The sequence below is a fragment of the Saccopteryx bilineata genome, chromosome 4 (assembly GCF_036850765.1).
Source record: "Saccopteryx bilineata isolate mSacBil1 chromosome 4, mSacBil1_pri_phased_curated, whole genome shotgun sequence".
Classification (NCBI taxonomy): Eukaryota; Metazoa; Chordata; class Mammalia; order Chiroptera; family Emballonuridae; genus Saccopteryx; species Saccopteryx bilineata.
In genome coordinates this window covers 279,306,032-279,318,251 of record NC_089493.1, presented here as the reverse complement: position 1 = coordinate 279,318,251, position 12,220 = coordinate 279,306,032, and the positions used below count along the sequence as shown (strand labels likewise).

The 12,220-nt window shown below is 49.4% G+C and overlaps 1 long non-coding RNA gene across 1 annotated transcript; it reads right to left on the bottom strand.

Annotated features, from left to right (window-relative positions):
• Positions 1-9,664: 9,664 nt before the first annotated feature.
• Positions 9,665-11,239, bottom strand: LOC136334540 (uncharacterized). Its single transcript, XR_010731175.1, has 3 exons — positions 11,115-11,239; positions 10,208-10,408; positions 9,665-10,079 (listed from the first exon to the last, which is right to left on the bottom strand). It is a non-coding gene; the product is annotated as an uncharacterized lncRNA (long non-coding RNA).
• Positions 11,240-12,220: the final 981 nt, after the last annotated feature.

Genomic DNA, 12,220 nt, shown 5'->3' with positions numbered 1-12,220 from the left:
GCGCCAGAGGGAAGAGCCAAGGCAGCTCAGGCCTCCCTGTCCTCGTTAAGCCATACAATAAATAGTTATTAACTATTATTAGATGCTAGCCGCTGGGGCAGGCCATGGAGAACAAATAATAGCCAAGACCAAGGTTGAGTCCAGTGGAGATACAGGCCTAAGATATAAAGGTGCATCTGGGTGGGGTGGTCAGGAAGGGCTTCCTGGAGGGGGTGAGAGCAAGGTTGAGGAATATAAACTCCTGAAGCTAATGGCTGAGTCCTCTTACTTATTTTGAACTATTCTAATTAAAATACTGTTAAAACAATAATTACGGCCTTGGCAGGGTAGCTCAGTTGGTTAGAGCGTCATCCCAGTACTCCATGGTTGCAGGTTCGATCCTTGGTCAGGGCACATATAAGTATCAACAAATGAATGTATGAATAAGTGGACAAGAAATCAATGTTCCTCCCTTCCCCTCTTTTCCTCTCTCTCTAAAATCAATACATAAATTAAAAAAAAATAGTAATACAAGCAATAATCACAATGGCTAACAATTATTGTATTCTGTTATTTTGTTTTGCTTCTTCAGCTACGGCATATCCTTTCATCTTTACAATTATCCAAAGAGGCTGTTATAAAGCCCACTTTATAGATGAGGGAACCGAGACTCAGAAAGGTGAAATACTTTAGCAGTTACAGAATTCGGTAGGTAGTGAAGCTGGGATTTGAACCCAGGCCAGCCAAAGAGCAGGATGCAGTCTGACCATGGCCTTTCCTCTCTGTTAAGAAGGCCTGCCATCTGGGCTTCACGGCATCATTCGAGGTCATCTACTTTCTCCACCCTTGGAGCATAGGTCCAACACAAGGGGCCGGGGTGTGACTGGCCTTCAGAGCTACACACCCTGCACACACAGCACTCAGAGCCCAGCTGCTGGCCTGCATGGGCTCTGCAGTTGGAAGGACCTGAGTTCGACAATGGCTCTGAGGCTGTGTGACTAGCGGCAAGCTCTGCAACCTCTCTGAGCTGCTGCCTCGATCCCTGAAAAGTGGGGATGACAATGGGGCCGACGTTATGAGGCGTTCTAGGCAGAAGGAACAGCAAGGTCAAGGATTTGGGAGCCCACAGTACATATTTGGGGGACCAAATAGCAGCACCCCTAGAACATACAGCATGGGGCTGGGGAAGCTGAAGATGAAGTCAGAGAAGTCTATGTCAAGTGGTTTATTGAGCACTTACTAGGTATAATGCCTAAAGACAGAGAGGCCCAAGGTTGGGGATTTTTGTCCATTTTGTTCATTGCTATATCCCCGCAGTGTTCAAAACATCAGCTGGCAAACAATAAGCCTCCATTGATTAATATATGAATGAATGAATGAGTCAATCAATAAGTGAATGAATGACTAAGTGAATTAATGAATGAGTGGGTGTATGGATCAATGAGTGAGTGGTGAATCTGCATTCTAACAGCATTCTTAATGGAAAAGGGAGGAAGGGAGCTGGATACAAAGAAACTATCATTTTCTAGGGGCTAGGAAACCCAATAAGGCTTTTTAAAGGAACTGATGCTCAAGTTAAGCCTTAATATATGAGCAAAGCAGATAGGGAGGGAGAGCGTCCCAAGGCCTGGCAGGTTGATAATTTTCTGGAGTTTGGAATTACAGGGGCATAGAATGGAGGTGGATGCAGAGAAGAAAGGTTTATGGTAAGTCAGGGACAGGCCCAAAGGGTCTAGGATAAAGCATTAGAATGCTGCCTTTATATAATAAAGAGAGAACAATTTTGAGCAGGAACATAGCAGTGTCAAATCCAACCACTTCTGGTTGCAGGATGTCCCCCAGCCAAAAATCTTCACCCTTTCACTGCCTTCCAGAACAGTCCTGGATCCCAAAGACACATCCCCTACCCCAAAGGCTGAATCCAAAATGCAGGCGTTTCCAAAAGGATTCACTCAGCACCTTTCATTGCACAGAAATAATAGCTGATATTGATTAAGCATTTACTACTGCTAGCCCTGGGGTCAGCCTTGGGTACATATTATCTCATTTAGTTCCCACAACAGCTCTGTGAGGTAAGTACAATTTCTGCCCTATTTTATGGATGGATGAGGAAAGTGAACTCAGGGAGGTTTAGAGAACGCCCAAGGTTACACAGCTACTTGACAGTAAATCCAGGACTTGAACCCAGGTTGGCTAGCTCCAGAGCCCTGATTCCGTCACTGTTCTCAACTACATGGGCCCTGTTTTCTACCATCAAGTTGAGAGAGTAAACCACCACTCTCAGGGCAGAAGGCGAAAGAAAGACTGCCTTTGTCAAGCTGTTCTCAACCTTAACATCGCAGGCCTGCTTTGGAGAACAGGACACTCGCTATTGTGTTCCCTGTAGGGTTATTGTTGAGGACAGTACCATCATCTCCGGCACTTCCCTGTGGTCCCTGTATAAGGGCCTGCAAGAGGGAAAGCCTTGAATTCATCAGGTCCAGGAAAGCCAGACCTCCCTGGAGCTCTTAATCTGTTTTCAGCTTTAGAACTGTGGGAATCTTGAAATTGATTGTTTCCCTTTTTGCTCTAGCCACTAGGAAGCTCAGATCAACTGTACAGCCCAGTTCTGAAAGGAGAACTGAGCTTTAAAGTGGCTGTTGTTTTATTTTCCTTCCTTCTTATTAATTTTTTTTTATCACAGTTCCCTCATTTTAAAAAAATCCCATTGTTTTGTTGATATCTTTGTTAGTTCCTGCAGATCCATTTTGGCAAGAGGCAAGCAAGGTTACAAATAAATATAATAAATATATACGCACGTGAAAAATGAATGAGCAATGATAATATCATTAGATCAGAGCTTCTCAACCTTGGCACTGTTGATATTTGGAGGTGGCTCATTCCTTGCTGTGGGCTGTCCTGTGCATTGTAAGATGTTTAGCAGCATCTCTGGCCTCTACCCACCAGATACCATAATACCTGCCTTCCATTGTGATAACCAAAGATGTCTGTTGCCAAATGTCCCCAGAGGGGCAAACTTGCCCCTGGTTAAGAACCTCTGCTCTAGCCTGAGCTCCTCTTTTTTTTTTTTTAATTAGGGTGACATTAGTTAACATAATTATACGAGTTGCAGGTGCCGAATTCCACAACACATCTCTGTACACCATATTGTATGGTCATCCCCTCAAATCAAGTCTTCATCTATCACCATTTACCCTCCAAACCCTCCTCTACCTCCCACACCCCGTCCCAACTATCACCACACTATTATCGATGTCCACGAGTTTTTTTCTTTTTGTCCTTTTTCGCTCAATCCCTCTACCATCCTCACCAGCCCCACCCCCAACAGCTGTCAGCTTACTCTCTGTGTATGAGACGCTCTCTGTTGTGCCCAATTAGTTCGTTTTGCTCATCTAGCCTGAGCTCCGTCAGGCAGGACAGGCAAGGCAAGAACGGCTCGCTGATGGGAGACCAGGCCGCCCCTCCCTAGACTCCCAGCCTGCAGAGCTCTCGCCATCTCAATCCTCACAGTAGCCCCATGGGGTTAGAATCAGGTCCTCACTTCACAGATGAAGGCACTGGGGACCAGAGAGGCTAACCATGTGACCCAAGATCACACAGCGAAGGCGACGAGGCAAAGGATGCAAGTGCCGAGTGAGCTCTCTCTCCGGCGGTGGCTGAGAGGTCGGGGAGCCGTCCCTGTAAGTAAAGGATGTAAGCTGGAGCCTGAGGAACGAGTGGGATTTGACTGGGCAGGGGGTCGCAGGCAGGGAAGTCCCAGAATGGAAGGGCCTAGACGTAGGCATTTGAATGGCTTGCTTAAGACGGGGACTCCTGAGAGAAGTACAAACGTGTACATGAATGTTCATAATAGTATTAGTCACAATAATCAGAAGGTGGGAACTGCTCAGATGTCCATGAACTAATGATGAATGGATAAACAAAATGTGGTCTGTTTATACAATGAAATAGTATTCAGCCAGAGAGAAATGAAGTTTGATACAGGACACACGCTGCTACGACGACATGGAAGAGGCTTGAAGACATGATGCTAAGGGGAAGGAGTCGGACTCAAAAGGTCACGTCGTGCAGGGTTCCATTTATGTGAAATACTCTGAAGAGACAAATCCACAGAGACAGAAAGTAGACCAGTGGCTGCTGGGGCGGGGGGGGGGGGGAGGCAGCGGGAAACAGGGGGGCTGGGGAGTGCTAGCTAAAGTACAGGGGGTTCCTTTCAAGATGATGACAATGTCCGAAAACTGCCTGTGACGTTTGCACTACTTTCCCTATACAGTACTAAAATTCACTGACTGAACTGTACACTTTAAATGGGCCAAGTGTATGGTTTGCGAATGGTGCTCAATAAAGCTATTTAAAAAGAAAGAAGACGGAGGGATATTCCCAAGTAGAGGATTCAAGCTTCTGTGCTGGCTGCGTGGCCATGGGCAAGTCACCTCCCAAAGCTTCGGTTTCCTATCTGTAAATGGGGACATCCCCGTTCCACGGACTGCAGAGCAGATGCGGTGGAGACACACACAGCCTGGAGCCTGCCAGTCACTGGACCTGAGACTCCGATGTGTCTCCTTCCTACCCGCTTCTCCCGCAGACTCCAGGAGCCTTGAGCATGCCCGTTCCAGGAGTGGGGCCATTCCTTGAAATCTGAAAGGACTACACAGGCTTTCCTGATCTGGGAAGGAAGCAAAAGCCTCGACTGTTGTCCGAGTTCCAGATCCGAAAGTCCTGCTGGCCTTCTTTCCCACGGGCCCAGCCCATCTTTTACAGTGTAAGACACCGAATGACCCCGGTGACCTGCAAAGGGCGTCCTTGCGGCCACCGCTACTGCTCCTGGTGGCTTTGGGGACCTCAAGAAGGCAAAGAAAAGTGGGCACTGCCCCTGCTGCAAAATCACACAGTCCAGGTGGGGTGGGGTGGGCTGGAGGGGGACCCCACAAAGGGGCGAGTGTGCGAGGAGTCTGTTGGCGCACAATGGCCCCTCAGAACCCTGTCCCTGGGGAGAACAGAGGATCTCTATTGACACGGCCTAAGAAAGAAGTGTCTGTATTCTGCTAGGACCTGCCCCCCCAGGCTCCAGGCCAAGAATGTGCAGTGTGGCAACTATTACGTTTCTAAAATTATGCCTAGGTGGGGTGGGGGGTGGGGGGCTCGGCCAGGCTAGGAGCCGGGAAGGAGGTAGAGGGCAGGCGGGCAGGAAATCTCCCATCCGCTCCTTGCGCCCGCCTGCCCGCCAGCCAGTGGGAAGGGAGTGCCCCTCCAGCAGATGTCAGGTCGGGCCCAAGAATCAAAAGCCCTTTTGTGCGCAGCCTGGGCACTCAGCTGTTTTTAAGCGGTGCTGTGGTGCCTTCTGAATGGCTCGAAATTTCCTTGGATCCAGGGAGTTGGGTGGAATGGGACAGTGCCCGCGGGCAGCCCACTTTGAGGAGTAAGTAAGAGAATGATAAGTCCTGGTGGTGAAAATGTAGGTGTCGGAAGAGGGCTGCCGTGGAGGGCTGTGCAGGTGTGCACTGCACAACGGCAGAGGGCGCTCTTCTCCGATCCTGGGTCACGCCGTGTACAACCTGTACAGCCAGTCAAGGTGGCCTGGAGGAGGAGGCCCCGCTGGCTCACACGGCCAGGGCCCCACTCTTGGGTGGACTGGGGGGATGTGAATGAGTAGCCAGTTTGTATGTGAGAGATAGCATGACCTCATTACAAATGTCAATCCTGATTGAGATATTTATACACACCCCCCCATGAAGAAGTATATCTAAGACAGAGGGGGAAAAGAAAAAGTTAAGAGCACAGGAGCCTCAAAATCAGTGGGCTGTCCTACCATACAGATTTGGTTGCCAGAAAAAATAGAGGATGCCCCATTAAATATGAATATCAGATAAGCAATGAACACCTTCTTTAGCTTAAGTATGTCCCAAATACTGCATGCGGTATACTTAAACCAAAAAATTATCTCTTGTTTATCTAACATTCCCATTTAACTAGGCATTTTCTATTTTTATTTGCTAAATCTATCCACCCTACCCCCAGAGGACATGCCTATAAAAACTCTCCCGCCCACCATTGCCTGGAAATAGCTATTAAGCCAGCAGCAAATTGGGAGCGTGTCCCCCAAGTCTCTTGGCTGTGCACAGTAGGCAGGATAGGAGGTGTGAGAACACTCCCCCTCACACACACACACACACACACACACACACACACACACACAGTCATCACGATGGCCTCCTTCCTCCCCTGGGGCTCTGAAACCATCACCTGGCTTGGCTGATATCTGAGTGTGGGAGTCCCTCAGGGCCACGTGTCCCCGGGGAAGGATGGAAGCACAGCCATTGAGCCTCAGGATCTCAGCGCTGCCCACGCCCCCGAAACTGGAGAATCTTGTGCAAGGCCTGCTCCTGGCCCAGATTTATGATCAGGCCTCTCCAGCAAGTTAGACCCAGCGGTTTCCTGAGCCAGTGACACTGTGACTTCTGGGAGCCTTGTTGGCATCAGGCTCCAGTCTCCACTCATTCATCCAAGATGGGGGGTTAGCCTGAAATGGTGGCGCTCTGGCCCCTCCCAGGCTGTCCTGGGCTTTCTGGGAGGCAGGTGAGAATGAGGAAGGAAGGGCCTCAGGCAACTCCCAGGTGGTTTCCATGGGAACAGCCGGCTGACCTTTTGTGGGGCCACCTGCAGGCAGAGCAAACTGCATGTGGCCAGTGGGCTTGTAGCCAACCCAGCTGGCGGGACACCCACATGCACAGGGAACCTGGACAGAAAGTAGCTCCAGGCCCAGGCAGGCCAGGCCTAGAATCTGAGCCCCCAGAGGAGGCCTGCGCCCTGTGTCCACATCCCAGTTCAGAACTGGCCACCTACTCCCCCAGTCTTGCTCCCCTCTTCTGTTTGTCCGTGCCCCTGGGAAGGGACTGCAATGACATACTTAAGGAATGAGTCAGCCCTTTAGGCACAGTGCCACTCTGCTAGCCCACAGGCCACTGGGCAGCTGAAAACTTGTGGGTCCCCTCCCCATTATAGGAACAGATTCTTGTTCCTGGAGGGGCACAGAGCTCGTGGTCCCTGCAAAAGGGACCATGAGGGACATAATCGGAGGCCTGAGATGCCCTCTTCTCACCAGAGGGCCAGCCGAGTTAACGACTCTAGTTCTTCGTTTCCACTTCTTGCCTCTGTAGTATAGAGAGAGGTAAGGACACCCCCATGGACAAAGAGACCAGAAATGCTGCATCCTATGGGGAAACATGCAACCTGGCCAGATGTCAGGTCCTTGGTCTGCTTTCTCCTAATTATCTGGCTAATTTGGTCAGAACTGGGTTTCAGCTGTCAGACCCTGCGGTTCTGCCTCTTCGGACAGACCTGTCCCACCATGAGCTTAAGCGATTCACATGTCTTCCCTCTGACTGCTAACTCCAAGAAGGCAGCAGCCTTGCTGAGTTAGGCTGGGCTCCTGGGAGAGCCCCCAGAGACAGGGGGCAGTCAGGGAAGGCTTCCAGGAGGAAGCCAGGGTTTGTTGGGGAAGGACGGGGAAGGGCATTGTTACAGGGGTACAATAAGATTGAAAGTGGGGCGCATATGCAGACTCAGCAGGCAGGAATTGAGAACACAGCAGGGGGGTGAGGCACAGAGAAAAGGCTGAACAGAAAGAGCACCCTGGAAACCAGATCTGGACTTTCAGAGAGCAGGCCTCGCCCTGCCACATGCTGCCTGATGCCGGGTGACTCCAGCAAAGCCACTGCACTCACTGAACCTCAGTTTCCGCATCCCTAAGATGGGAACAATGATAAAGACGAACATCGCACTCTGTGGGGTCCTTGCCGGGTGCTGGGATTTGCACTGAGATAGGAAACTCTCCTTTTACTAAGACAGGGGTCGGGAAGCTTTTTGGCTGAGAGAGCCGTGAACGCCACATATTTTAAAATGTAATTCCGTGAGAGCCATACAACGACCCGTGTACGTTACACATTATCCAATAAAAAATTGGTGTGGTCCTGGAGGACAGCTGTGATTGGCTCCAGCCATCCACAACCATGAACATGAGCGGTAGAAAATGAATGGATTGTAATACATGAGAATGTTTTATATTTTTAATGTTATTATTTTTATTAAAGATTTGTCTGCAAGCCAGATGCAACCATCAACAGAGCCACATCTGGCTCGCAAGCCATAGGTTCTCGACCCCTGTACTAAGAGGCTTAAAAGGCATTTTATGATTTAGGCCAAGCATTCAGAGGATTTTGTAAATAAGATTTTTATACTTGTGTGTGATTTACACCAGCTCAAGATGGCTGATCGCATTCCTGCTTAGAAAGGGCTACTATATTAGAGCAAATGGAGAGGTTTTTGTACTTAGAAGGTTTTGAATGGAAGGAGGAAGGAGACTGGGACCCATTGCCTTCCCCACACCTGTGAGGAAGAAGGTAAACAGCCAGGAATGAGGAAGGAGTAAGGGAGATTTGAGCAGCCTTTTCCTCTCCCCTTTCTTTCTCCTTAATGGGCGATTTACAAAGGCTTATCCTCTGACATCATCTAACCCCCTCCCATCCTGAAATTGTGTGATTGATGTATGTACCTCTAGACCAGGGGTAGTCAACCTTTTTATATATACATACCGCCCACTTCTGTATCTCTGTTAGTAGTAAAATTTTCTGACCGCCCACTGGTTCCACAGTAATGGTGATTTATAAAGTAGGGAAGTAACTTTACTTTATAAAATTTATAAAGCAGAGTTACAGCAAGTTAAAGCATATAATAATAATTACTTACCAAGTACTTTATGTCAGATTTTCTCTAAGTTTGGCAGAAAAAAAATCTTTATAAAACAACTTACTATAGTTAAATCTATCTTTTTTATTTATACTTTGGTTGCTCCGCTACCGCCCACCATGAAAGCTGGAACGCCCACTCGTGGGCGGTAGGGACCAGGTTGACTACCACTGCTCTAGACAAAGGAATCATGAAGACCCATGTATGTGAACCTGTGTTCTGTAAAGGGTATATAAGATGTAAGAAATCGAATTTTGGGGAGCGCGTGTCTTTGGAGCTACTGGCCCCACGTGTTCCGCTGGCTTTTATTAATAAATTCTCTTGGCCCTGGCCGGTTGGCTCAGCGGTAGAGCGTCGGCCTGGCATGCGGGGGACCCAGGTTCGATTCCCGGCCAGGGCACATAGGAGAAGCGCCCATTTGCTTCTCCACCCCCCCCCTCCTTCCTCTCTGTCTCTCTCTTCCCCTCCTGCAGCCAAGGCTCCATTGGAGCAGAGATGGCCCGGGCGCTGGGGATGGCTCCTTGGCCTCTGCCCCAGGCGCTAGAGTGGCTCTGGTCACGGCAGAGCGACGCCCTGGAGGGGCAGAGCATCGCCCCCTGGTGGGCAGAGCATCGCCCCTGGTGGGCGTGCCAGGTGGATCCTGGTCGGGCGCATGCGGGAGTCTGTCTGACTGTCTCTCCCTGTTTCCAGCTTCAGAAAAATACAAAAAAAAAAATAAATAAAAATAAATAAATAAATAAATTCTCTTTTCCTCTTATGGTTATCTGAGTGTCAGTCCTCCATTGGGTTGCTTTCCTGCTACAGCACATTTACCCCTTCACCCCCACAGCACCACTGGTCAGCTGGGCACTGTTATCCCACCGCACAGACGGGCAGTACAGGCCCACACAGATTCAGAAAGACAGCCCAGGTCCCAAGGTGAGCAAGCTTTGAGCCCAGGTCCAGCAATGCAAGGCCCAGGTTCTAACTGCCCCGCAGAGGGGTGGCGTGGGGGGTAGTACCCTTTGCCACATGGGGCAGTTATCTTCCATTCTCCTTTCCCCTTCCTGGGGCGGCCATAGCAAATGGCCACATATTGGGTGGCTTAAATGTCTTGAAACAAATGAAAGGCATTTTCTCTCAGTTCTGGAGAACCAAAAGTCCGAAATCGAGCTTTCAGCAGGGCTGGCACCTTCTGGAGGCTCTGAGGGGGGCTCTGGCCCAGGCCTTTCTCCCAGCTTCTTCCAGCTTCTGGGGTTCAGAACATGGTACCCAAAATGTGGCACCTGGACTCACTGCATACCTCCAGCTGAAGGATTCGAGAAAACAGCCGAAGCGGGAAGGTCACTCTGACCTTGGCGACTTGCCCATTTTCCCTGAAACAGGCAGATAAAAGCCCATGTGACAGTATTTTCCCTGCACCAGGAGGAAATGAGACATTCTCATCACCAGGGATGGGGGATTGAGGGCCGAGAAACCTGAACAACAGCCTTGCTCAACTCACCGTGCACGTCCTAGTTACTTCTCCATCACCTCCTGCCCCACACCTGCTTGTCCTGTCATTCTTCACGAATTTATTGCTTCTTCGTCTCAGAGGTAATAGAAGCTTCTTGTGCTCCTCACTCTCCCGGTCTTCACTGTCGTGTGAAGGCTCCCGTAAATAGGTCAGAATTCAATCCAGTGAGTGTCCTTTTCTCCAGTTAACCTGTTTTTTGAAAGTTCAATTTTCAGAGAAAGTCAAGGGAAACCTTTCCTCCGCTCCAGGCCAATCCTGGGAGTTCCCTGGCTTGTAGCTAATCCCCCTAATCTCTGCCTCCATCAACACGTGGCCTTCTCTGAGTCTGTGTCCTCTCTTTGTCCTATAAGGGCACTTGTCGTTGGGTTCTGGGCCCATCTACATAATCCAAGATGATCTCCTGTTGAGATTCTTAACTTAATTACGTTTGCAACAACCCTTTTTCCAAATAGGGTCACATTGGCAGGTTCTGGGTAGACACATCTTTTGGGGGGGATTGCTCCATTCAACCCATTGCATTGATCTCTGGGAAGGAGGGCTGGTCAGAGGGGTCAAGACCCCAGAGACACTAAGAACAAATAAACGGCAGGAATTATGCTAAGGGAGGGGCTTCTCAGAATGAGGTTTACTTCCTGGTGGCTCTGGAGAAGCCAAAACGCCTCGCCTCGTTCTAGGGCCTCGCCACCCGTGCGCATGCGCCGCCCGTGTGCGTGAGCTGCCGAGCTGTGGCTGGCCGAATGCGACCATCGTGCCCGCGTCTGGCACACACCGATTTCAAAAGACAGCCCCGAAAAAAGGAGGTAAAACGCCGCATTCATAACTTCTCACATTGACGACATGCTGAAATAATGACATTTTGGATAGATTGGGTTAAAAAAAATCACTCAAGCCTGACCTGTGGTGGCGCAGTGGATAAAGCGTCGACCTGGAAATGCTGAGGTCGCCGGTTCGAAACCCTGGGCTTGCCTGGTCAAGGCACATAGGGGAGTTGATGCCTCCAGCTCCTCCCCTCTCTCTCTCTCTCTCCTCTCTCTTCTCTCTAAAATGAATAAATAAAATTAAAAAAAAAAATCACTCAAAGTGACTCATTTATTTTTATGTTTTTAATTGTAGTAAAATTCACCTAACATAAAATGAACCATATTAAAGTGAACAATTTGATGGCATCTAGGATGTTCACAAGATTGTGCCACCACCACCTTGATCTAGTTTCAAGACATTTCTGTCACCCCAGATGGAAACCCGTACCCATTAGCGTCCCCCCTCTCCCCCTAGCCCCAGGCACCGCTAAGCTGCCTTCAGTCTATATGGCAGCGGTTCTCAACCTGTGGGTCGCGACCCCGGCGGGGGTCGAATGACCGAAACACACGATGGCTTTAGGCGACCCCTGTGTTTTGGTCGTTCGACCCCCACCAGGGTCGCGACCCACAGGTTGAGAACCGCTGCTCTATGGGTTTATGTCTTCTGGACATTTCATATAAGTAGAATCACACAATATCTGTCCTTTTGTGTCTGGCTCGTTTTACTTAGCATAAGACTCATCTATGCTGTAGCATGTATTAGAAATTCATTCCTTGTTGAGGCTCAATAACAGTCCACTATATGAATAGAGCACGTTTTGTTTATCCATTCATATACACTGATGGACACTTGGGTTGTTTCTACCTTTTGGTTAATATATTTTCTTACTTTCAAAAATGTGCCTACTAGGAACTTTTAAGTTGCCCACGAGGCACGCACTACATTTCAGTTGGGTCAGCTCTATCTTAGCAAGGAGTTCAGTGGCCACCCGGTGCGAGGGAAGCCCTGGCTTCCAGGCCCTCAAGCAGTGCTGCTAGATGAGGCCGAGCCAGGTCTGCGTGCCTGCGTGCCCACGCATAGCTGCTCTCCAACACCCAGCTCCGCCCCCGGCAGAGAGAATGCTCAGTAAACATGTACAAAGGGAGGGAGGGAGTTAAGGAGAAAAGGAGAAAAGAAGGAAGGCTTACACTGGGACTCCGC